Raw genomic sequence first — 24,559 nt, 5'->3', positions numbered from 1 at the left:
CCAGCTTTAATATAATACAAATGACTCAAATGATCTCAGCCATCAGCATCAGTTTACCTTCCATTGCCACGCTTGTGTGTTCATGGCCGGAGAAACCCAAACAAACGATTGTTTATCCTCTCAAGTGTGACTTATTTTGCCAGTCATGTGAAAACAAAGCGTGTATAAAATGCTCAGCCACAACAGTGGGATGAGGCAACCTGGCTCTGCAAGGAATGGAATGTTATGGGCCGTTAACATTGAGGAGTGTGACATTATAATGGCAACATAAAATATGGCACCAAAGGATTATTTCATTTTCAAGCAGATTTTCTTGACCCATCTACAAAATCCAAATGTCTGCATTTGAGGACATCATCAAGGATGCAGGTGGGCTGAAAGTTATTTGGTCTTCTTACTCTTGCGTTGGAAAATGGCAGTTCTATCAGCATGTTCATCTTTTCAGTCCGTCTTTCATCATTTTATTGATTTTCTTACCTTTCTGAGAAGGAAAAGCTATTTAAGAATGTTCAAAACCAATCTACTGTCACTATTTGCAATACATATTGCAATTCAGACCTTCATTGGACCAAGTGGACCAGATTGGGTCAAACTGAAAGAAGCCTAACAAAAATATGGAGTAGAAGTGGCATATAAGAGACCTAAAATACTGTATGTTAATTGATTTCATTTACATTTAAAGAGACATTGTGTAATATTTAACCACTAAATGTCACTGTATTGTGTAGTGCATCATAAAACAGGTGCTAAAAAGCACCAGAAAGAATACAAACTATGGAGACTCAAGGTGACCTAACCGCACCATTTTACTTCTCATTTAATGGCAAGCCTTTCGCCAGGTTTTTGTATTTTTTGGCTACCCGTAGCAGCCAGATGACGGACGATCATGTCAGCTCCATCGAGGTGAGGCTCATGTTATGTAAAATAAATACAAATTTCTAGACTAACGGGTATTTAAACAATGGCACGATTACATAACCATGTATTTTTATTATTGTTTAAATAAATATTGTTTTTTTTAATACATGAAGGCTCTAAATAATACACAATGTGTCTTTAAAGAAATGTTGGTAAAACATTCCTCACGTAAATAATCTCAAGCATTAATGAAGAAATTAAAGAATTTAGTGTTTTCATGGCTTCATTGTCCAATGTCCATCGTACCTTATTTTCCAGGCTATAAAACAGGACAAAGTATAAGTCGAACAACGGTCAAAAATACAACAAAAGGTTGAAAAAAAAATACGAAACAGCACTAAACATTGCCGGTTGCTTGTTTTTTATTATAATGGCTAAAAGGTTCTCTAAGGTGGATTGTCTTTTCCTATATGCGAGGGCCTTCGTTAAAAGAATAATGAAATGACTGTCATGATTACTGATGTGATGCACCTGTGCCCGCTCCTTTGATGCCAACTGCCTTGGACTCGGATTGGCTCCCTGCCCCTATTTAAACCCAATATTTCTGTCACCTGTCAGTCCGTCTGCGAAACTCAGTGTACTCTAGGTAAGCTTTTTTGACCCTGACTCACACCTGTTTTTGCTCCCTCTCTGTTTCCCGGCTGCGACCCGTTTTTTGATCCTGACCACGTCTACTCTTCTCTCCTGGCTTTCGACTTGTTTCCGATCTCGACCACGTTATTTGCTCTGCTGTCCAGGCTACTGACTCGTTATTTTCCGTTCCCGACACCGCCATCGCTCGGCACGGAAGTCCCACTTCCACGTTCAGAGCGACCTGCTTTCTGCGTCCAGCGATCACCGGATCGTGGGTGCAACCCTTTCCTTTCTTCCAATAAAACTGAGAGAAACGTAACGCAAGTGGGTCCTGTCTCCGTTCTGGTCCCGACAATGACAAAAAAAAATTCACGGTTTTGCGACAGATTTGGGTTTTTTTTGGTTTTTGTTTCATTGTACAATAAAGTATTTCATTGCATGATACTTGTAAAATAAAGTAAAAGTTTAATTTTCACAGATTTTGCCTATGACAGTTTCATTTTGGAACCTAACCCCCGCTATAAACAAGGGATTACTGTATTGGAAAATCCATTGGATGAAGGGACACTAATACAAAGGGGGTAGAGAGAAGAGAGAAGGAAAGAGGGAGAGAGCAAAAGAGAAGCAAAATTGAGAAATAAAGAAAAAAGAGAGAAAGAGACAGAGAAAAGAATAAGAGAGAAGGCAGGAAAAAGAGAAAAACTGAACAAAAATTAGGAGAAAGAAATAGAAACAGAATAAAATAGAGAATTAAAGTGAGAGAAAATGTGCAGTCTTTTCCCAAGGTTTCTTCATTTTTCTCATGTTGTGTCACGATCCTGTCAGTTGCCCTAAGATTACCCTCACCTATGCTCACTCCTTCAGCTGCCCAGCTGCCCTCGTGTCGTAATCATCCCTCTCCCTATTTAAGTGCTTCCTCTCCGGTCACTCTCTGTCAGTCCGTCAGCGAACTGTCTGTCTCGCCACCTGTCACCGGCCCAGTGAGCACCAGATCGCTGTTTATTTCCTCTCTCACTGATCCCCCCTATTCCTTAACAAAGTTCTTGTGTGAAACATTACGCATTTGGGTCCACTGTTTGTTCCAGCCCTGACATGATGAGGTTTTTGAGTTTTTCCTTTCCCTCATGTTGGTTTTAGATCAGGGGATGGTGTCATAATAGTTTGCAATAGTCTACGGTCTGTGAAGCCCTTTGAGACTCCTTGTGATTAAGGGCTATACAAATAAACATGACTTGACTTGATTTGGAGTACAAGTCGCATTTTTTGCAGCTTTCCATTTTAACAATTTTTTTAATAAGACAATGGTGCTTTAACACAGGAAGATGCTAATTTCCAGTGTTAAAGATAACATCCTTCTGCAAAAAAAGCAAATGATGTTAGTTTTTCAACAAAGAGAAATGCTCTAGCCTCCTGAAGAAGACAACAAAAAGTTGTTTTTTTTTAAAAGTTAGGTGAAGACGAAAAAGCTAACTCAGTTGAAGAAGATGACGCCCGTTTTTGCCTATTTTTTGTTGCGTGACAGCATGATAAATTGTTATTCAAACGCTTCAGATAAAGAGCAAAAGCTTTTAAAGATATCAAAGGAAGTTCTGACACATGAACTCAGAGGGGGGACATGTGTAGTTATCTTAAATCTGTATTTAGGCTACTGGAGCCAAATAATGGACTTTCAAGTGAACTTGAGGAAGCTCGACCTTTACATCTCCATCACGTAGGTGTCAGTCTAGTGGGTAAGCGGCCCCTAATGAGTTCTCCGGCCTATGTTCTAATGGTGTTGCCACAACATCGTGTGAATGTAAGTGTTCTTGGTGATGGGGCAGGGATGTCACGGGGGAGGGTGCATCTTGGCACGGTTGGACAATCAATGGGAAAAGCAGCCCAAGCGTCCCGAATGGGAGAGTAAACTGTGGTTCCGTGGTGGCCAACTTTGTAGCTTTGCTAGATTGGAATGCACATAATGCTTAATTTGAAAGATAATGCTCCTTGTGCTCCCAAAACATTTATATACATACATTTGTTTTTCATATTTAATACATAATAATTGATTTAATTTAATTTAATATTTATTCAAAAAAAACTATACTTTCAATTAGACCACAAGATATCCAACTGAAATTGATTGAGAAGACATTAGAAAGACATTGAAAAGGCATTGAAAAGACAGTGAAAAGATGTTGAAAGGACATGAAAAGACACCATGGTTTTGTTGAAAACACTTCTTTATTTGGTAGTGATGTAAAAGTTTAATAAGTCTTTGTGAAAATGACTTTTGGGGGGCTCAAATTGGACCGCATTGGAGGAAGTAAACACAATCACAACGACATTGGACAAAATTCTGTCCAGGTTTTATGGGCAAAACACAACCTCATTCCCAGTCTTTATTTTGAACTACCCGCAAAAAACAAAAACCTTGTGAAAGGCTGAACAAAAAAAATGAAAAGAAAATTGACACGGTAAAGTCGTTTTGGGTCTCCATGGTTTGTATTCTTCCTTCTATGTTGTAGCATTCGTTTTTGATTCCACTGCCCCAGGGGTCTCTTAGTTGTGCCTGTGGGCACCAGGTAGCCCCCTAAGAACACCCGAGTAGCTCGCGGAGAGGCTCTGAAAATAGGTCATTGAGATTTTCCAGCCAATTTGATTTCTAACTGTTTTAGTTGGTGACTTAACCTATCTTAACTTAACTCTTAGCGATAGTAATAACAGAGTAATAACATAGTTAGTTGTCATTTAAGAAATGCATATCAAACAGGTGACAAAAAGTAGCTCTCAGCTTCAAAACGTTTAATGACCCCAGCACTACACGATACAGCGTCATTTAGAGGTCAAATATTACACAGTGTCGCTTTAACCAAAAGAATGAGGACATTTCAGGCAAGTAAGGATATTTGTATTAGACCTCATTACTGCAAAAGTAATTTGGAGTAGTTTCAATGTAGTATAACTTTTCAGGTACAAGGGGAGTACGAAAAAGTTCTACAAACGGACGTGCATTGATGACCAACACACATTATGTTGCACTTCCTCAACAGTCAATATAGGTTAAAGTTTCTTCTTCATTTCGTCTAATTGAGGTGAAATGTATGAAGGTTCCCATTCTTGGCCTGCGTTTGTGTGCGCTTGAAGGCACAAAGGCAGACATGCTCTAATAACTCGGACTGAATCCTAATTACGTCCTCGTGTCCCCGGATTGACAGCGTGACCCCAAACTGCTGGCTTGTCCCACAATGACAGCCTGTTAGCATCATCGCCAGGATTGTTCCCTTTCGTTGATTGAAGTCGGAGGCAGAAAAAGGAATAGAAGCGTTGTCATGGCGCCGGTGTGCCGCTTGAGAGGTGAGAGATGACCTGTCATTGTGGATTAGTCGAGTCTCGGCAGAGATTTGGGACGCGCTGAAAGCACCGTATTGGTTCCGCAAGCAAAACGGACGTGCTCTATCGTTTCTGTTTTTTGGACCGTGGTCAGACTTTGGAGCTACAGTATTTTCCGAACTATTAAGGCCCATCTTAAAACCAATTTGACCAGAAATTTAAAAGAGCGCTTTTAATTCTGGTGCTGTTTATGCACAGGAAATACGGTGGAAAAAAATTGTAAATGCATTGTTGCGATTAAATGATACTACAAACGGTAACTGTTTTGTATTTGAGATACATATAGAGTGGTTTTGAAGTGCTCTTTTGTGGTTAACATGTTACTTTTTTTATCCTAAAACAAAAACTAAGAGAAGCGCAGAACTTGGACGGAAGCGCAGACGCCAACATTCGAATGCTAATCGCAAATCCTCTTTTGTTGTTGCTTTGGAAAATAATTGTCTGCAAGTATGAAACATATTCCTTGGATGAAGATATTTGTTTATGGTAACGTTCTGTACAAAATTGCGTACTCTTGTTTGAATTGTTGTCAAATGATACTGCGTCCAGGAACTGTTTTGCCTTTGAGAAACATATAGTGTGGTAATGGATTGTCCTCCTGTGGTTAAAATGCTAGTTACTGTATTTCTTGCTGAAAGAAAACCAAAGAGAAGTCCAGAACTTGGACCACACCTTAGTAGCCAACTTCAGAAACATTAATTGCATATTCAATAATTGTATGGTAATTTGAAACATATTGTAATTACTTAGAGTACGTACTCTTGTTTGAATTGTTATTAAATAATGCTGCATACAGTAACTGTTCTGCCTTTGAGAAACATATAGAATCATATTCAAGTGCCCTTTTGTGCTTAACATGTTAATTGTTTGTAGTTAAAATTAAATAGATGACTTGTTAATGTATGTATTCTAAATGACTGGGTGTTTAGCATGCAGCCCCACGGTGTGGAGGTCCAGGGTTCAGGTCCGGCTACCGCAGCCTCCCCATGTGTAGTTTGCATCTTCTGCCCTCCAACATTCCAGGTTTACTGGCCGATCTGAATTTGTGTGAATCCTAGGTGTGAATAAGCAAGTGAGTTGTCTGTCTCTGTGTTCCCTGCTACTGGCTGAGATGGGCTCCAGCACCCCCGCGACCCTACTGGGGATAAGTGGTGCAGATAACGGACTGATGTATTTATTTATTTTTATGCAACCCTAGCTCTTCCTGTAGTTGTAATATCATACACACGATGATCGATTGACTAATTAATTCAGAAACATATTAAAATGAATGAAAAATTCAAATAAATTTGTGATAAAAAAAAACACAAAGTTGGTATAACAGTACATGGCTATATAAATAAATAAATAAATAAATAATACGAATTATTTTTTTAATTGACTAAGTAATTCAAAAACATATATTTAGCTCAATCTATTAAAATTGATTTTCAAATAAAATAATCTTTAAAAGCTATCATTTAATTTAGCAAATGAATATGCTAATAAGCTATGATTTTTTTTTTAGGGGGGGAAACGTTAGGCCAACAAAACAAGAAGATGGCTGATAATTTTTTTACATTTGTATGATACTTTGTTTTATTTTCGTATACAGTAGTACAGTTACATTTTTATCCAGTAAAGTAAGGAAAATAAATCCCACAATGATTAACAACTGTCTGATTTAAGTTTGTTTTTTGTTTTTTCAAGATTTATAATGGACAGTAATACATATCACAATATAAAAATTATACTAATACTACTACTACTACTACTAATACTACGACTACTACTACTACTAATAATACTAATAATAGTAATAATAATGATAATAATAATAGTAATAATAATAATATATTCATTACTGTTATAGTAATTATTATTATTATTTTCATTATCACAAAATTATTATTATCTGTGAGGCCTTGTCTTCTTATTATATATATATATATATATATATATATATATATATATATATATATATATATATATTCAATTTTTACCTAATAAATATGTTTGAAAATATTAATTAAATGCTTGCTGCTGCACACTGCATAAGTTCTAGTTCAATATTTAAAAAACAGAGTAAAACCAAAATTTTAAGTTAAAAAAAATAGACTCAAAATCAAATAATTTGTATGCAGAACAAGATTTATTTTTATTTTGCCCAGGTAAAACTTCCAAGTCACGATTGTGGCTTATCAAGTTAAAAGTCAAGTAGAATGTTTTCGCACAGATGTGCCTTAGTCTGGCCCCAAAAGGTGCAGACTTTCCATGACATTTGGATCACAAAAATTTTTATCAGTGGTGTTTTGAATGCACAGTAAAACAAGACCATGCTTCTCTTTGCTCTGCCAAGCATCAGTGAATGCTCCACCCTCACTTTACAATTTTATGCACGAAAAACTTTTCGAAACAACAGCAAAAACCTGATTTTGCACAACGAGCGACTCTTTTTGCGTGAATGTAGATTTATGAATGAACTGAAGCACTTCCACTCCTGTGACAAGGTAATGGATTACGCTAAAAGGCAACAAACTGGACAGACAGGATGAGGGATGCACGCGATGCTGTCATTTTCAGTCTTTGCATGAAAGCATTGAATTTATTTTAACAATTGTGGCAAAACTTTTTGTTCTCCACATGCTTTAATATCAAGAGCAACTTCTGAATAGCCACTTTGGCCAGGGACGATTATTGGCTCTGGCCAGGTATTGTTGCATCACAAGCGTTGCATGCAGCCGTCGTGCCACAAAACTATGTTGCATGCGTCTTCTCACGAAAGATCAAGCAAGGGAGGAGGGAGAGTGCTGTGGTAGCGCAATATCTCGGAATGATCTCTTAGAGGTAACTATTAAGAGACTGTTGCATCAGATAACAGCTGACTTTGACCGGGACTCAACATTTTGCTACTATTCCTAGAAGATCACCACAGTCCTGAACTTTGAAGGTGTTAAAAACTGGAAAAAATATATTTAAAGAAAATATCCCTTAGTAACCATCGGTATTAGCAATGATTGTTCTAACAAGGTATTCTGGACACCTGACAATTAGGAGAATATATTACCCAAATTGAGGAGACACAACAGCTGACTGCTGAGCACATCTGTCTCACAGTTCAAAGGTCCTGAGTTTAATCCCTACTACCGCCCTCTGTGTGGAATTTTACTGTTCCACCTGTGCCTTTGTGGGTTTTCTCTGGGCACGACCACATTCTGAAAACGTGCATAGCAGATTGATTGGTGATTCCAAATCTTCCCTATTTATGAGTAGTTTTATGTCTCTGGGTACTCTGTGATTGGCTGGCAATCAGTCCAGGGTGTCCCCTGCCCACTGCCTTAGGTCGGCTGGAATGAGCTCAAGCAACCCTGCTACTTTAGTCAGGATAAGCAATGAGGAAAATGAATGAATTACCCAAATTATGTTTGCCAGTTGAAAAATTAGATATGTAACATATATGGACTCAATAAAGGGCGGCACAGGAGCTGAGTGGTTAGGTCATAGGTTCAAATGCAGCTACCAGCCTTCCTGTGCAGAGTTTGCATATTCTCCCCGTGCCTGCGTGTGTTTCCTCCGGGTACTCTGGTTTCCTGTCACATTCCAAAAACATGCGTGTCAGGTTAATTGGCTGGTCCAAATTCTCCCTAGGTGTGAATGAGCCAGTGAGGTTTTTGTCTCTGTGTGCCCTGTCAACTAGTTCTTGGTGTCCCCTGCCCACTGCCCGAAGATAGCACCCACGCAACCGTATTGAGCGTTGCAGATAATGGATGAATGGATGAACTAAATAAAGTCAAACCATATTAAAAAGTCAGGATGTTCAATATGATTTGTTTACAAGCTGATACTGATATGAAATGCAGTACTTCAGTAATCACGGTGTCATAATTGCCCTATTTGAAACACCTCTGGCAGCTTGATTGGCGCCAACAGCCCGGACAAGCTGATTGGTGGCCACACCCTTCTTAAGCCCCCGACTTCAGTTCAAACGTTGTCAGATCGTTGCGAGCTGTTGTGTTTTACTCAGTGAGCGTTCCCGTCCGACTTTGTCCCTGTTAAAGCCTGTTTCCTGCCTGATTCCCGTTTTTCAACCCGTTTCCGAACCTGACTACACCTGTTTTGCCTGCCGCCTGCCTACGACCACTATTACGAACTTTACATCTCCAGCCCTGGTCAAACGACTTGCCATTCCCGCCTGGCTTCTTCCGACACGTAAGTGTCACTTCCGCTCTCCGCCAGTCTTCGGATAAAGCAATCAAGCAAGCCTTACTCTCACTCTCTTTCAATAAAATCTAAGAAACGCATGCAATTAAGTCCTGTGTCCGTTCTGGTCTGTGACACACTGGTACCAAGAACTGATACCACTCTTTATGCATGGATTGATTGATTCATCATCCAAACAAATGTTATTGATTGTTGATTTAAAATTTTGCTACAAAGCCTTGGAAAATGTTCATAAATAATAATCATTGGTAGAATTGGGCAATAAGGCAGCAAGGCAGTGCAGTTGTCAGCCCGTGTGCAGCACAGTTCTGAGGTCATGAGATCGAACCTTCCGGTGTTTAGTTTGCATGTTCTCCCTGTGCTTGCCTGGGTTTCGTCCGGGTACACCGGTTTCCTCCCACATCCCAAAAACATGCATGTCAGGTTCATTGGCCAGTCCAGATTGTCCCTAGGTGTGAAAGAGAAAGCGAATTATCTTTCTCTGTGTGCCCTGCGGCTGGCAGGCGACCAGTTCAGGGAGTACCCTGCCCACTGCCTGAAGATGGCTGGGATGGGCTCCAGCACCCCCGCGACCCTACTGAGGATAAGCGGAGCAGATAATGAATGGACAGATGGATGGATTGGGCAATAACACAAAACAACAATGTGTGTTCAAAACACAGTGTTCTGCTTGTGTGTTTGAGTCATTGACGTTTTTCCAGGAATACAACTACCGTTTCCTTTCCTTTTCTTTGAAATATCATGACTCGGTGCTTCAACCCTTGTTTACTCATCACAAGGATTCCTAGTCATAGAAAATCACAGCAAATTATTGCCAAATTTGTAGTTGTAGCCTGCAGTTATTTGAAACGCATGGACAGGTAAAGTCGGACGTAAACGCGATACACTTGGGTTGAAAATGGAATTGATTTGTTTTTTTTCTGGGTCTTTTAACACAGAACGACCCAATTGTTTAGGTTGTTTTCTACCAAGAGTAATCCGACTGTTTAGCAAAAGATTAACCAATTTAGGGGCCGTTATTTTAAAACAAAAATAATCGAGTTTTGTGGATTTTCCACAAAAGAGCACAGGACGTTGGGTCAAGTATCAGGTGGGTTGGTCTATTTATTGATCCAAACTTGAGTTGTTTTGGATCCAACTGTTTTGAGTGTTTAACAACAGATCATTTTGCTCATTTAAAGTACACCGTGGTGTTTTCAAATTCAAACACCAAGTGCAACATTTCCTGCAAAACTAGAAAAATTATATTTGAACCGCACTACTAGAAACATGTTTTAATGTTTTTACTTTTATTTTGAAAAAAAAAAAAACTTTTCTATTTTCTAGTTAAACCATTGGTTTGTTTGTTTTTTTTTTTTTTGTTTTTTTTTCAGAAAAATAGTTGAGAAATTGTAATGGGCCTAATGTAATTACAAAATAAACACAAAGACTGGCCGACTAATTTGCGAATTTATTTATTTATTTATCTTTTTTATTTATTGTGGTGTGAAGCTGAATTAGTGAACTTGACTATATTAAAAACTGTTTTATACGTTAGAGTATTTAGCTAAAAGTGTTACCTCCAAATGGTAGAAAAAAAAAGAATTAAAGGAAAAATTTGTGTTTAAAAATAAGGAAAAATACATGAACTCTTAGATAAAAGTGCATTTTTAAATACTTGTAGGTCAAGTAATTTCACTTTTATTTCGAATAACATGAGCCTCGAGGGAGCTGGCATAATTGTCTGCCATTTTGTTGCAACAGGTACCTCAAAAAACAAAGACATCATAAAAAAGGCCGTACGGAAGAAAAAAATAGAAAAATAGAAAAATGTAGGGGTTTAGTCTTTATAGTTTATATTCTTCCTTGTGTTTGGTGAGAACTCGTTTTTGGTTCCACTACACCGGGGTCCACAACCCTTTTAAGCTGAGAGCTACGTTTTGTTATTAATTAGCACAAAGGGCACCCCGTTTGAAATGTAATGTATGTACTTGTGTTATTACTATGTTGTTACTATGTTATTACCAGGTTAATTGTTGGAAGTAGGGTAGACTCAGTCAACCACTTTTTTTTTAATTAAAAAAACAAATATTACAGTGTGTCTCCTTTTTCTTCCCCCTTAAAACTTTACGTAGGCAAGCTGGACCGTGATTGGTTGTCAACTGAGCTCTGAACACTTGTTATATCATATTCATTTGAGATCAATTTTAATTGTGAAACTTAGCTTCAGGATGGGTCCTTTCACAAAGCTCACAATAAAGAAACATTACATCCATATGGAATTATGTCTTCTTTGGTTCAATGCCAGACCCTCCACCTAGATGTCTTTCTTCAAAGAGAAGCAAGCGACATTGAGTCAGTCACGTCCTCATCGTACTTCAACCTCCATAGGAAAAAGCACTTAACGTAAAAAGCACTTGCCTTAAAAAGCACCTGCAGTTGTCAGCCTACGAAAGCCTCGGGCCATCTGTTGTCCCCCAAGGAAGCCAAGGACTAAGGGTGAGCGGACCGATCCAAATATCGATATTATCGATACTACTTCGATCGGAACGATACTTATGTCTTGAGATTAAGATTAAGATTGGGGCGGCAGTAGCTCAGGAGGTAGAGTGCTCGTCTTGGGATCAAGGGATCCCAGTTCGAATCCCGGCTCGTCCATGTTACATGTCAAAGTGTCCTTGGGTAAGACACTGAACCCCTATTACCCCCAATAAGCAGGTTAGCGCCTTACATGGCTGCAAGGCCGCTATTGGGAAATGTGGAGCACTTTGGGAAGTCATTGACTTGAAAAGCGCTATATAAATGCAGATCATTTCATTTTTCATTTCATTAAAACTGTCCTCCTGTTTAAACTAGCACGATACTAATTTTGTTAGTGTGTCGAAAGGCTATACATACATTGTAATTTTCAAATTCGATCCTATCGATTCACTTTATTTGCACTACTGATTTTGTCAAGGTTAAACTTTCAAATTTTATTAAGATGAAGAAAAAAACTCTGAGTCTGAGATTTAGGTTTCTGATAGCCCTTGCATCGGAGGCGCGTGCTTCCAAAATCGGTTTAGGAAGGAATCACTATCTAGGGAGACTCATTTATTGGAAAGCACAGGCATAGAACAACACATCTGATTGGCTTAAGCGAGGTCACATGAATACAAGAAAATAATCTGATTGGTTTAGGCAGAAAACACATGTTTAAATGAAGTGAATAATGCTGGTCGCGAGATGGCGTGTGAGCATAATAAATGAGAAGTGAGGAAAAGAAAAGAAACGAATGTACGGATGAAAACTCTTGAGCAGGCTTCCCGGCACTTCCCAGCACCAAAGCGGAGGCAATATTGATTAAAAGTTACAGGGCCCCAAGAGGATACTATCAGGGACCCAGAACAGACCAGGAAACCCCAGAGCATTCGTTTTAGTTCTTTATTTAAGGAAGCGTTCAGGGCTTGCGGGAGACGTGATGGCCGTCAGACGTCAGCAGCGGCGCCGGGGAGAACACTTCGGAACGAGTCCAGAATCGAAGTGCGGAAGTCATGCAGGTCTTGTTTACTGGGGCTGGAGAGGAGATCGAAGCGTGGGACAGAAACAGGTCGGATCGGAGGCAGGCAGAAACAGGTAAGCAGAGTTCTTAAATAAACGGGATATCAGGAGAAACACACAGAGTTACCAAATGTACACTCTGACACTGAACTCTGGGCGCAGCGCGCTTAAGAGAGAAGTGCCAGCCAATCAGAAGGCGCCCACATGATTGCTCCAGGTGACCAGAGTTAGTAATTATGACAGATACAATCGTAAGCTCTTCCCCGGACTTCCCAGCACCCAAATGAAGGCCATCTCGATTAATAGTTAGCAGGCCCCAACAGGATACAATTGTTGCAAGAATACAAACATCCCCTGGATATAATCGTTGGCTTCGTTAAGGCACTTTTGAGGATATAATCATACAAAAGCACATTCAAACCTCCAAAAATACCCCCTTGTTGATTTTTCTTTTCATAAATATTGCGCATCGGATTATACAGCACATGAGATTCAAACAGAAGATAAAAAATGGACATACAACATAAATATTAGTGACTGTGGTTTCACAACTTAATGAATCGATTCATTCACAAATGGTTATTGTTTGTAGAAGCATTTCGTGGTAGTTATGTCACGGTTGCCAATCGGCCCCGCCCGCTTGGCGCCAGCTGCGGCTCGTTGACTGATTGGCTTCCCTCCTATTTAAGCTCAGTGCTCTCGCTCACCCTTTGTCAGTCCGCCAACGAACCTCTGTACCCGCGGGACGTATGTTTTGACTCTGTCCGGTATCCTGTTTGTGTATCCTGTTTGGTATCCATCCCGTCTGTTTCGTCCTGTTTTGATATCGGCCTCCGGTCTCCAGTGTCTGGTATCGTTCCCGTTTATCTTGTCCTGTCTGATATCTGACTCCAGTCTCCTATATATGTAATCAATCCTGTCAGTCCCGTTCTGTCCGGCATCGACACCATCTGTCCGGTATCGGCTCGTTTTACTGGTATCGATCTCGTTGGTCTCTGGCTTCCTGCTGTTCCACGCCAGACTTCTGTCTTTCTTTTTCGGCCCACCGATCCCCGAATCACTGGCGTTTGTGTTAGTGTGCATGACTGCCCCATTACCGTAAAATAAAGCTTGTCTGAGAAACGTTACGGATCTGGGTCCTCCTCCTGTTCCGGTTCTTGACAAGTTATGCATTTTTGAATGTATTTACCGTATTTCCGGCTCTATAAAGTGTACTAGATTATACTGTAATGTTTTTGGTGCGCCTTATAGTCCGGATATTACGGTATTTTAATTGTTTTGTTCACATTGTTATAAAGTGTTTGTATTTTTGTTACATTTCTGCATTTTGGTTTTCTTGTTAAAGGTGTGTACATCGTATTGTTTACATTATTTACACTTTGACTTCATTTTTAAAATATTGTGACATGGAAGGTATTACAGTATAATCATGTTGACCTTGTCATAGTTGTGTTTTTGTTAAAATGCTTTTTTTTGTGTGTGACTCTCTTGAATTTTGTTCAGAAACTGTTGTACCACAAATACTTATATATTTGTATATTGTTAGTTTGCATTATAGTTAATTAATAAAAAATAGACACATTTTAAGCTATTTCGTTATAATAAAGTAACTCAAGAAGGAGAAGTTCAATTATTCAATGATAATGAGATTTCTAGGCAAAAAGTATCAGTATCGGATCCGTATCAATCGATACTATCCTGTTATATAAATACCTCGTAACATTTAGAAAACAGTCCTCCAGCTCAGTTGGATGTTAAAATCAGATTAATCTGAATAAATCTCAACTTTCGAAGTTAATTTGGAAGACCGACCTCGCCACAGTTTCCACACGGAACTGCTTGTCATAGAGACTTCAATGCTAATTTGTAACTGTGCTAACCTAAAATAGAACAAAAGACAATTCAGTCTTCCAGGAAATGTTTTTTCCTTTCTTGTTCATTGTAAAGTGTTTGTATTACACGGTGATGATACTGCGTGGGAATTAATATTGTTACACCTAAAATAAATGACAAGGCAAATTTTGAGTCGTAAGTTTTTATTTGATGAACTTTGAATCCAGTCATGTGCAGGGAGGTTCATGTCTGGTGAGGCACAGTCAGATCTTTAAATAATAGGATCCACTGTACAGCGTATTCATCATTTGTTTGGCAACAATTGTGTTTTGTTGAAAAAAACTGCATGTATTCCATAAGAATATACAAACTAACATGGAAAAAAAACAACAAAACTTTAATTTCTTCACCCTCACAGTTCACCGCCAGGGTCACCAGGGAACCACTTCCTGTGGTGTGTCTTGGGCAAAAAGAGCCTGGCGGCGCCCATCCTTCTCCAGGCTATTTTTTCTGAGGGGTTTCTGGGGGTTTGCTCCCCCCATGGAAATAATGATAATGATTTTATGGGTACTAGTAGCAAAAGAAGCCTCCCGATCTGACTTGGATACAGTAGCTTCAGCGTTTGGCCGCCGTTGTTTTTCGGTGTAAAGATGTATCCAGCTCTTCAGAGATGAGCCCAACCTCAGCATTGATGTGTCACAATATTGATACTTTGCTGTAGAGGAATTTGCGTTTTGTATATTTTTGCATTCTTATTCAAATTATTCATGTATTTAAATGAATACATAGCTAGATGACGGGGGAATGAAATTGTTCCTTTCAACATAGAAAATAAAGGATTTAAAATAAGTGCCAGAAATACATGAATAAATCAAGTCAAGTCATTTTTATTTGTATAGCCCTTAATCACAAAGAGTCTCAAAGGGCTACCCAGGCTATTGCAAACCACAGACTATTGTTACACCATCCCTTGGTCTGAAACCTACATGAGGGCAAGGAAAAACTCAAAAACCTCAACATGAGGAAAATGAAGAAACCTTGAGAAGGGACCACACATGTGGTAATCCCCCTTCCAGGATGACCAGTCTGCAATGGATCTTGCAATAACGAATAATACACAGATATTGTCAACATAAAATACAGGTTATTCATATGCTATCGAATAGAAGTGTGTTTTAAGCTTAGATTTAAACATTTCCACTGAGGTTGCAGATCGGATCTCAGGGGGAAGAGCATTCCACAGCACCGGTGCCCGGATCTAAGGGGCCGGTCACACAGCCGTTTGCGGCTGAATCACAGCTAAAATTTTGCGTTTTTTTTTTTGCCCGTGGTTGCCCGCGATGGAAAATGCGCAAAATTGGCCAACCCGCTGTTCACCGGTGGTATGCCCGCAAAACAGACGCCGGCGACTGTTCCACTTCCTCATCGCGTCATTTCTGCGTCATTTTCTCGTGTGGACCATGGGTATAAAAGCTCCCGAGCCGGTGTTGTGCCCAAATCCGACTCCTACGCAACACCACCACCCCCCACCCCCTCGCGTGAACGCGCATTCTGCTGCGATCGCATTTGACTTTTTCATCCGCATTAACAAACACATTTTGTAGAATACAATCGCACTTTATTGTTTAAATAAACGCGTTATATAGACTAGGATCTCCCAATTGTTATAATTAGCTCGCTTTATTGTTTTAATAAGCGTTTTATATAGAATACGATCGCTTTTGTTGGAAGCGCAGCAGAATGCGCGTTCACGCGAGGGGGGGAGGATTTACCGTTCGATTACGTTCACAACAAAACCAAAGACGGTATGGTTTAAGTTGTATTACATTCCCAACAAATGCAAGACGAAGTGGTTTTGGTTATATGTTCGCCATTACATTCCCTAAAAGTGAGATAAAACGAGGTAAAAGTGGTTGTAGTAGCGAGGGGATGCAAATCTCGGCAGGGATGCATTTCTCGGATAACACCGGGCTGTAGAAATCATAACCGCTCAAGACACAGTCCCGTGAAGATCAAGATTTCAAGCTATGGCATCATTTTTATTTTATTATCTTGAAAAAAAATGTCAAGAAATAAAAATGGATTAAGACAAGATCACTACGCTGACGGGGATCCATGTTCACCCCCTTGACGTCTCGAGCACAACTGACGTGTGCTCGGCAAATCGCGCTGTATATACGCGGAGAAAGGCGTTTGACTGTCACACGCGTAACACGCTAATTTCACGTAATAACACCGCGATACAGGCGCAGAACATGCTATTACCATGCTCCACCCACGATTACCCGCTGAAATTTCCCGTCCTACCCATGTGTAACCACGCCCTGGCCGCGGCCAGAGCACGTCGTTCCGCGTCATTTCCGCGTCATTACCTCGTGTTGACCACGTGTGCAGCACGCGGTTTAACACGTGCTCAAACTTTTGAGCAGCTCAAAACTTTTTCGCGCGGCCAAACGCGTGTGAATTTCCGACCGCGAGTAAAGCACTGCTGTATCTCGTCTATATGGCGGTCTCAAAGCGTCCAACAGCGCCCAACAGCGTCTGCTTCACGGCCAGAAATTTCTGGCCGTGGTTCAGCCTCGATTCGCTCGTGAAAGGCTGTGTACCCGCGCTCTGAAGAATTGAACAGCGCAAAACTTATTCGCGCTGCCATCTCGTCTGTATGGCGATCTCAAAGCGTCCAATAGCGTCGGCCTCACAGGCAGAAATTTCTGGCCGTGATTCAGCCGCAAATGTCTGTGTGACTGGCCCCTAAGCTTAAAAACTCACTTCTACTCCATAGCATATGAATAACCTACTCTTCTTGTCGGCTGAAAAATAGTCTGTGTAATAATCTGTGAAGCCCTTTGAGACTCTTCGTGATTTAGGGCTATACAAATAAAAATGACTTGACTTGATTTTGGACTTCGGGAGACCGGAGAGTAGTGCATTACAGTAATCGAGACGGGAAGTAACAAACGCGTGAATTATAATCGCATCTAACTGAGACAGCATAGGACGAATTTTAACAATGTTGCGAAGATGGAAGAAAGCTGTTCCAGTAATATTCTTCACGTGTGTTTGAAAGGACAGATCAGGGTCAAATATGACACCTACATTTTTAACTGAGTCACTCTGGGTTATCTTACATTTGTCAATGTTCAGAGCAGTTTTTGAGAACAAATCACGCCATTTAGATGGACCAATAACTAACATTTCGGTCTTTTCAAATCATTCAATACAATGGTTCTATCAAAATATTCAATAAGATTGTTCCATCAAAAATCCTAGAATTAATAAATCTTTAAATGTCTAAATAAATAGATAGATGGATGGATAGATAGATACTTTATTCATCCCCACAGGGAAAAAGATGTCAAATTGATGTAAAAATGTAAAATTAAGATATACTCATTGAGCGACTATCCGCAACCATGCATATTTCATCCTTATCTGCAATGTGTTAAATTCATACTTTTACTTAATAAAGTCAATGCACCTGGAAAAAAAAGAGAAATCTTCAAAAAGGACTTTAAAAAAACGAATAACGCCATTATATGCTAGTTTCCAAGTCTCACATAAGCATGTGGTTGGATGGAAAGTGTTTAGTACCCTTCCTACCCCATTTGAGTGGCTCATACATTCCCATCCTCGATATCATCTTGTGTGTACGTGCATAAGTCTACGTAGAAGAAACGTTCAATGGAAGCATCGTGACAAACACAGCACAGCTGAGTTCTCTTTCCATTCCAGAGCAAGTTTATCTTTGGAAGCTATTTATAGCTAGCACGAAGATGTGCCAGTGATTAGTAACCATGCAGTGATTATCAAGGCTGTTCTTGTTTGTTTTAATTTGAAGGAATTATACCAAAGCTGATTTTTTTTTCCCCATTATTTATATCTGTCAACCCTAAGTGACAAAATTGTGGACGTGTCAAGCTGAAAACGTTTAGTTTTCCCCTAAAAGATCTAAAGATTTTTTGGAATAAGTTTAAAAATAAAGGTTGCAAAAGTCAGAAAAGCATACCTGTCGACGCTGAGTGGCTAAATTATGTACAGCTCAAGCTTGAAATCAGAATTTTACCCAAAATCTTTAATTCATTTTGAGGGGCAATATTATCAAATAACTCCCAGGTGTCCCTCATTGCCACAATTTGCCAGCTTGCGTGTCAAGAACCAGAACTGGATCAGGACCCAAACGCGTGACGTTCTCACACAAGCCTTTTATTTTACGGGAAATGAGGAATCATGCACGTTAGGCAGCAGTCTGGCGTAAAATGATAGGAAGCCAGAGACCGACGAGATCAATTCCAATTGCCCGAGTTGATATCGGACAGATGGGGTCTATACCGGACAAACAGGATAGATAATGAATCAGGGTATCGAAAATAAATAGGAGAAACTAGACGGGAGCGAAATCTGGAGAAAATAATAAACAGGACAAAAATAGACGGAAACAAAACTGGAAACCGAAATTAAACAGGACAAAATAAACGGGAACAATACCAGACAGGAAATACCAACAAGAACAGGACTGAGTCGAAACCCACGTCTTGCGGGGCAGAAGTTTGTTGATGGGTTGACAAAGGAAGCGTGGGAGAGTGATTCTTCACATCATAGCCACCACTTATTTTACCTACTGCCCTCTGGGAGGCGCTACTGCTCACTCAAAATAAAAACTAACGGGCTCAGAAACAGTTTCTTCCACTGAGCCATCACCACCCTAAACAAGAGCACAAGACTGAAAAAACAAGTGCAAAATGTGCGCACTGTGGAGGAAATATTCGTAATGGAGAGGACCACATTTCGAAATAAGAATACAGGAGACCCAACTCATGGACAAATGGGAAAAAATGGAAAGACTACAGGAAAAATAACGACACCACATACAAAAAAATAAAGACTGGGCTTTGAAGAATGACTTGAGCATAGAAGATATTCCCAAACACTGCAATGTTGTCTTGCTAAACACTGTTCACTACGTTGTTATCAATGACAATGAAGACAGTTCTAACTTTAGAAATATTTACCGTAGAACACAACTCATCTCCCATTGACTGGTCGAGAGGGCCGATGCTTAAGTTCCATTATTTATCAAATACTGTTACCAGGACTGCCAGGCACTTAATTCTACTCATTGGTTGGTTGGTTCAAATCCTTAACCACTAAGGTTGTGGGAGCACCATGTCTTGGGCAAGTACAGCCTGGTGGCACCCATCCCTCTCCAGGCCAATAAAGGTTTCCACCCGGTCTCGAACCAGGGACCTATCTCGTGTTGGGCGAATGTGCTAAACACTGCACTACGTTATGATGACTTTATTACATCTCATCACTGTTTCTCAAGATACTTTTCCGTTTTGAAAATGTAGATCTACTAGTTGTCTTTTTCACGTAGCTGCAATTTTTGCACCTGAAAATATATATTGTGCACGGAAATGCAAAATCTCGTGTGATTTAACCCATTTTGTAAACAATCGCTAAAGAAAATGACCTAAGGGAATCATTTTTAAACAAGGTTGTCAAAATGTATGTTAAAGGCACAGTGTGCATTATTGAACCACTAGATTTCACTACATTGTGTTTCAAAACCAAGAGTGCTAAAAGAATAGAATAGAATAAAATATACCTTTATTGTCATTGTTACAAAATGGGTTAACATATTGTGACAACGAAATTGGGCATGACACTCCAGTTTCACACATTCGCAGTGAGGTAAAAAACCAAGAAGATAAAGGAACAGAGAAGATAAGGTTATAAAACAAGGAGGAAAAGGATAAGATAGATAGATAAAATGTACGCAATATTTAAACAAGAAAATGTCGGCATGTAGGATGTCACATACAGTTTGGTATCGTAAGGGTTTGTGCAATATGCATTTGGTGCAAAAATAGTCATCATAGTACAAAAAAAAGGCACTAAAAAGAAGAATATAAACTTTGGTGACCAAAAGGCATTATTTTCTAAGTAATTTTTTTGCTAATAGTAATCATGAGGTTTTTTTTTTTCGGGTACCTGTAGCAGCAAGATAGCGGGGAAATTTATAAGCTCCTTGTTATGCAAAATAAAGGCAATTTGTACATTTAAAAAAATGCACATTTATATGATGGTTGATGTATTCTTTACTATTTAGCCTCTTGGAAATTACAGCCTGGTGGCACCCATCCCTCTCCAGTCTGTTTTTTGAATTGGGGTTTGCTCCCTCACACGAAACAGATAGTACTGGTTTCCATGGTTACTAGTAGCAGAAGTCTCATGATCTCACTCAGATACAGCACCTTCATTATCTGGCCGCTGATGTTTTTTGGGAGTAAAGTGTCATCTTGCTCTTCAAACAAGACCTCAGTTTTGACGGACAGTGGCGCGTGACAATGCTGTAAGAAGAACCTAAATCCAAAATTTGAAAAAAATTTTGAGTATTAGAACAAACAATACGCATATTTGGGTTAAAAAAAAAAAAACTTTGCGTTGATGACATTGATGACATTGCGTCCTATGCTTTTGTGGCATGTTAACGCCTCAAAGGCTCTTTATCCACTGTAGGACTTTGCGTTTTGTATAGATTAGATAAGGTGGAACGATTAGTTGGCCTGGAGAGGGATGGGCGTCAGGCTGTACTTGCCTAAGACACACCACAGGAACGGGTGGCCCTACAATCCTCGTCGTAAGCCGGGATGGGAGAGCAGACGTGGTCGGCATCAAAAACGGGTCGTAAGCCGTGACGGGAGAGCAGATATGGTCGAGATCAAAAATGGGTCGTAGCTGGAAACAAACAGGGAGATCAGGAACGGGCAGGTGGAAAAATGGGTGCAAAAACGGGACAGGCGGGAGTCAGGGTAAAAAAAAAAGGCTTGCCTTGTATCAACAGAGGTTCGCAGACGGACGGACGACAGGTGAGTGACAGGACTGGGCTTAAAAAAGGACAGGGAACCAATCGGGTAGCCCGCAGCTGCTGGTGCCAAACGAGCAGGCACAGGTGGATCTAATGAGTAATCATGACATTGTCTCCTCATTTGCAAATAAATTGTTTCCCAATTTTGAGCTTTCCCCAATAACTGGAACACAGGCATCCATGTCAAACGAGCAAAACCGGCATTAATATTAAGCATTCATATGAAGGACGTGTCTTCAAACTATTGTCCCTGCACAAGCCACAATTATCCCGAGGGCTGCGAGTTTGAGACCCCCTACTTTAAATGAAAATTGTACTAATTTCTGAATATGATCGTCATGAAATAATTTAGCAATAATTCGAAATAAAAGATCGTATTTTTTGACAGGTACGATCACTTTGCACATATAATGCTTCACTTCCTTCCAAGGTGATTGTGGTTTCGAGTTTCTGCACGTCTGTCTTTTAAGTAAGCGTTGTTGTCACCTCGCGTGCAAAAGGGAGGCACTGTTTGTTCTGATAGATAGTTGCAAGTTAAGCGTCTCACTCCATTTCTTTGGGTTTATATCGTATATATGTATGTGCGTGCACGTGGGTGTGAGTGTATGGTTTCTTTTTCAGAGGCCAAATTGGAGTACTCACGCAAGCACCTGAGCGACACTCCAAAAAGATGATCTCAGGTAATGTGAGACAAATCTGTTGTGTACTGTGCTTGGTTTGGAATAGACAAAAAGAAGCTTGCACGTAGTTGCGTGTGAACCGTTGGCTTGCTGCCAGAAGAGAAAAAGACTTGCTTGCTTAAGAACTTAAGTATGCTTTCATTTTGCACGTCTGTGTGTGACACGGAATAACAGAGAAGGTGTATGACCAACGCTCGAATTTGCTAACATTATTTCAAGACAGAGCCTAAAAAATTCTTTGCATCGCTATGAAATGCATGCAACCTTAATGCATACTTTAAATTCCGGAAAAAGCGCATATGTTATATTGTATCGGTGGCAGTTCACACCTAGGCCTTCAATAAGCTTAATCGATCCAACCTTTAAATACAATTTCACGGCTGCTACAGCTATGACACGCATAAATAAGCAATAATAATTACCTTTTAAAATTGTATTTTATGTGAAAATGCTGGTCTACGAGTGATCGCATAAGCCACAAGGAACTACGCAGGTCTGAGAGCGTTTTCCTTGCCTTTATGTAAGGTTTGGATCAGGGGATGGTGTAATAATAGTGTGTAGTCTGTTCAGCTCTTTGATAGTTCTTGTAAATAAGGGCTATAGAAATGACTTTACATGACTTGACTTAAAGCCCCAATGTGTAATATTTGTCCTCTGGATGGCACTGTGTTGTCTGGTATGAGCGAGGGCCAGTGCCTCAAAGCACAGCGTGGCGGAATACTGCCTGACAAAAATGGCGGGAACCTAATTGCGGATTGTGTATGAAGGATTTTATACATTTTACTATAAAGGATTTTATACGATTAAATACAAGTTGCATTTATCGAGTGCAATGAAGATTTTCACCGGGTAGGCTGAAGTTCAATGACAGGTCACGCTGATCCTAATGCGGAATCTTTTGGCAGGGGAATAACAGGACTCTGACGGGGAGACGGCAGGCGATGTTTGGAGAACAAGGCCCTGATGACGTAGAAACGCTCTCCTGTTTTGAGTTTCTCCAGACATCGAGGCGAGGGAGTGGACCCCACGTGGGGGTTTTCCTGGCACGCCCATGGGAGGATCCGGCACACCAGCTTGCGGAAAAAACGTGGGAAGAGGAGGAAAGGCAGAAGATCGAGAGAGGAGGCTTGACAGAGACTCGAGCAACACTAATTCGGCTAATTCGGCCATATATTCGGTGGAGTTCACTTAGTTAAATTATTTAAGAAATTGAATCTGCCCCCGTGTGGAAATGCCGGTCTCTTGTCCATCTTTTCCCATCAAGAAACGAGTGCGCATTGTTAGGAGAGTGCAGGTTGTGTTTGGTTAATGGAGTCAGATAACTAATTCGAACAATTTGGTAGATGGTACATTTTTAATATTAAATTCCTAACATGTAAAAGAAATGCGAATTTTTTCAACCTATGATTCTTTTTTTTAAATAAAATATAACATTAGAATAGGTCATGTATTTTTGTCTAATACTCAAATCAAAGAATGTTTTTTTTACGGATTGAAAGTTTTTTGCGCCACTGGGTGGCAGTAAATATAACACACTGTCCCTTTAAGAATATAGCCACATTTTACTCACCAAAAATAATTTTTATTTGTGCATGAAATCTATCCTCTTTTATTTCCTTAAGAAGATTTCAATGACCATATTTTAACGACCATAAGGCGCACATCAGTCTTTAAATTGTGCGGCTGGCGTTGTCTGTGATGTAAAGCAAGAGATGAAAACCAATTTGGTGGCCTTAGGGTCGGCGCCCTGCTGTGAGACTTGGAGATCACAGGTTCAAGCCTTGGCCGGGTCATGGATTTACAACATTTTTGAAATCTGATGTATGTGTGAGATCATTCACATTTCCAACTAAATGCAACTTGTTTTCTATCTCCTGTGACTTATATACATCTCCTGTGTCCTGCTTGTATAGAAGAAGTCATGTGACATCACACGCAACTTGCGGAAAAACTCGCACATGCTAATCCTGTAGCGTATCGAGTAATTTGAAAGTCCTTGTCCTCTTGGCGCTTTCATCCTGGAAGGGGGATTACCTCATGCACGGTCGTTTCTTAAGGTTTCTTCATTTTCCTCGTGGTAATGTTTTTGAGTTTTTCCTTGACCTCATGTTGGTTGTAGATCAGGGGATGGTGTAATAATAGTCTGTGGTTTGCAAAAAAGTGTGCAGCCCTTTGAGACTCCGTGTGATTAAGGGCTATACAAATAAACATGACTTGATTTGACCTAACTGTGTCATTTTTCTACTTGGACCTGGACTATAGTGGCGCAGAAACTTCTACCTTATTATAATAAAAAGAATGGACGCTTGGGCTAACGTGTCCGCCGGGACTGATGTCCAAAAAAGCAGGCATCGTTTCCGAGGAGCTGCACGGCACCGAAGGTGACTCTACACTGAAAGTGAAGAAAGCGAACTTTTTAATGGAGATTTAGCAAAGTTTTTCTGGAAAGAAACAGAGGATAAGGATTTCCACAGTTAAGTTTGATATGGATTACCTGTAAAAAATGTGAGTTTCGCACCAGCTCCTTTCTTAAAATGTTGTTTTATCCGTGTGTTTTATTTTATAATCTATATTTAAATAAACCACAACGAAACTTAGT

At 39.9% G+C, this 24,559-nt stretch overlaps 1 long non-coding RNA gene across 1 annotated transcript; it reads left to right on the top strand.

The window, feature by feature from the left end:
* The first annotated feature begins 218 nt into the window (after nucleotides 1–218).
* Nucleotides 219–24,055, top strand: LOC148354072 (uncharacterized). Its single transcript, XR_015852478.1, has 3 exons — nucleotides 219–369; nucleotides 21,902–21,960; nucleotides 22,877–24,055. It is a non-coding gene; the product is annotated as an uncharacterized LOC148354072 (long non-coding RNA).
* The last annotated feature ends 504 nt before the right edge of the window (nucleotides 24,056–24,559 follow it).

The sequence above is a fragment of the Urocampus carinirostris genome, chromosome 13 (assembly GCF_059441175.1).
Source record: "Urocampus carinirostris isolate Australia breed hairy pipefish chromosome 13, RoL_Ucar_1.0, whole genome shotgun sequence".
In the NCBI taxonomy this organism is placed as follows: domain Eukaryota; kingdom Metazoa; phylum Chordata; class Actinopteri; order Syngnathiformes; family Syngnathidae; genus Urocampus; species Urocampus carinirostris.
The sequence above is the reverse complement of the archived record's forward strand: the minus strand, read 5'-3'. Positions and strand labels throughout refer to the sequence as shown.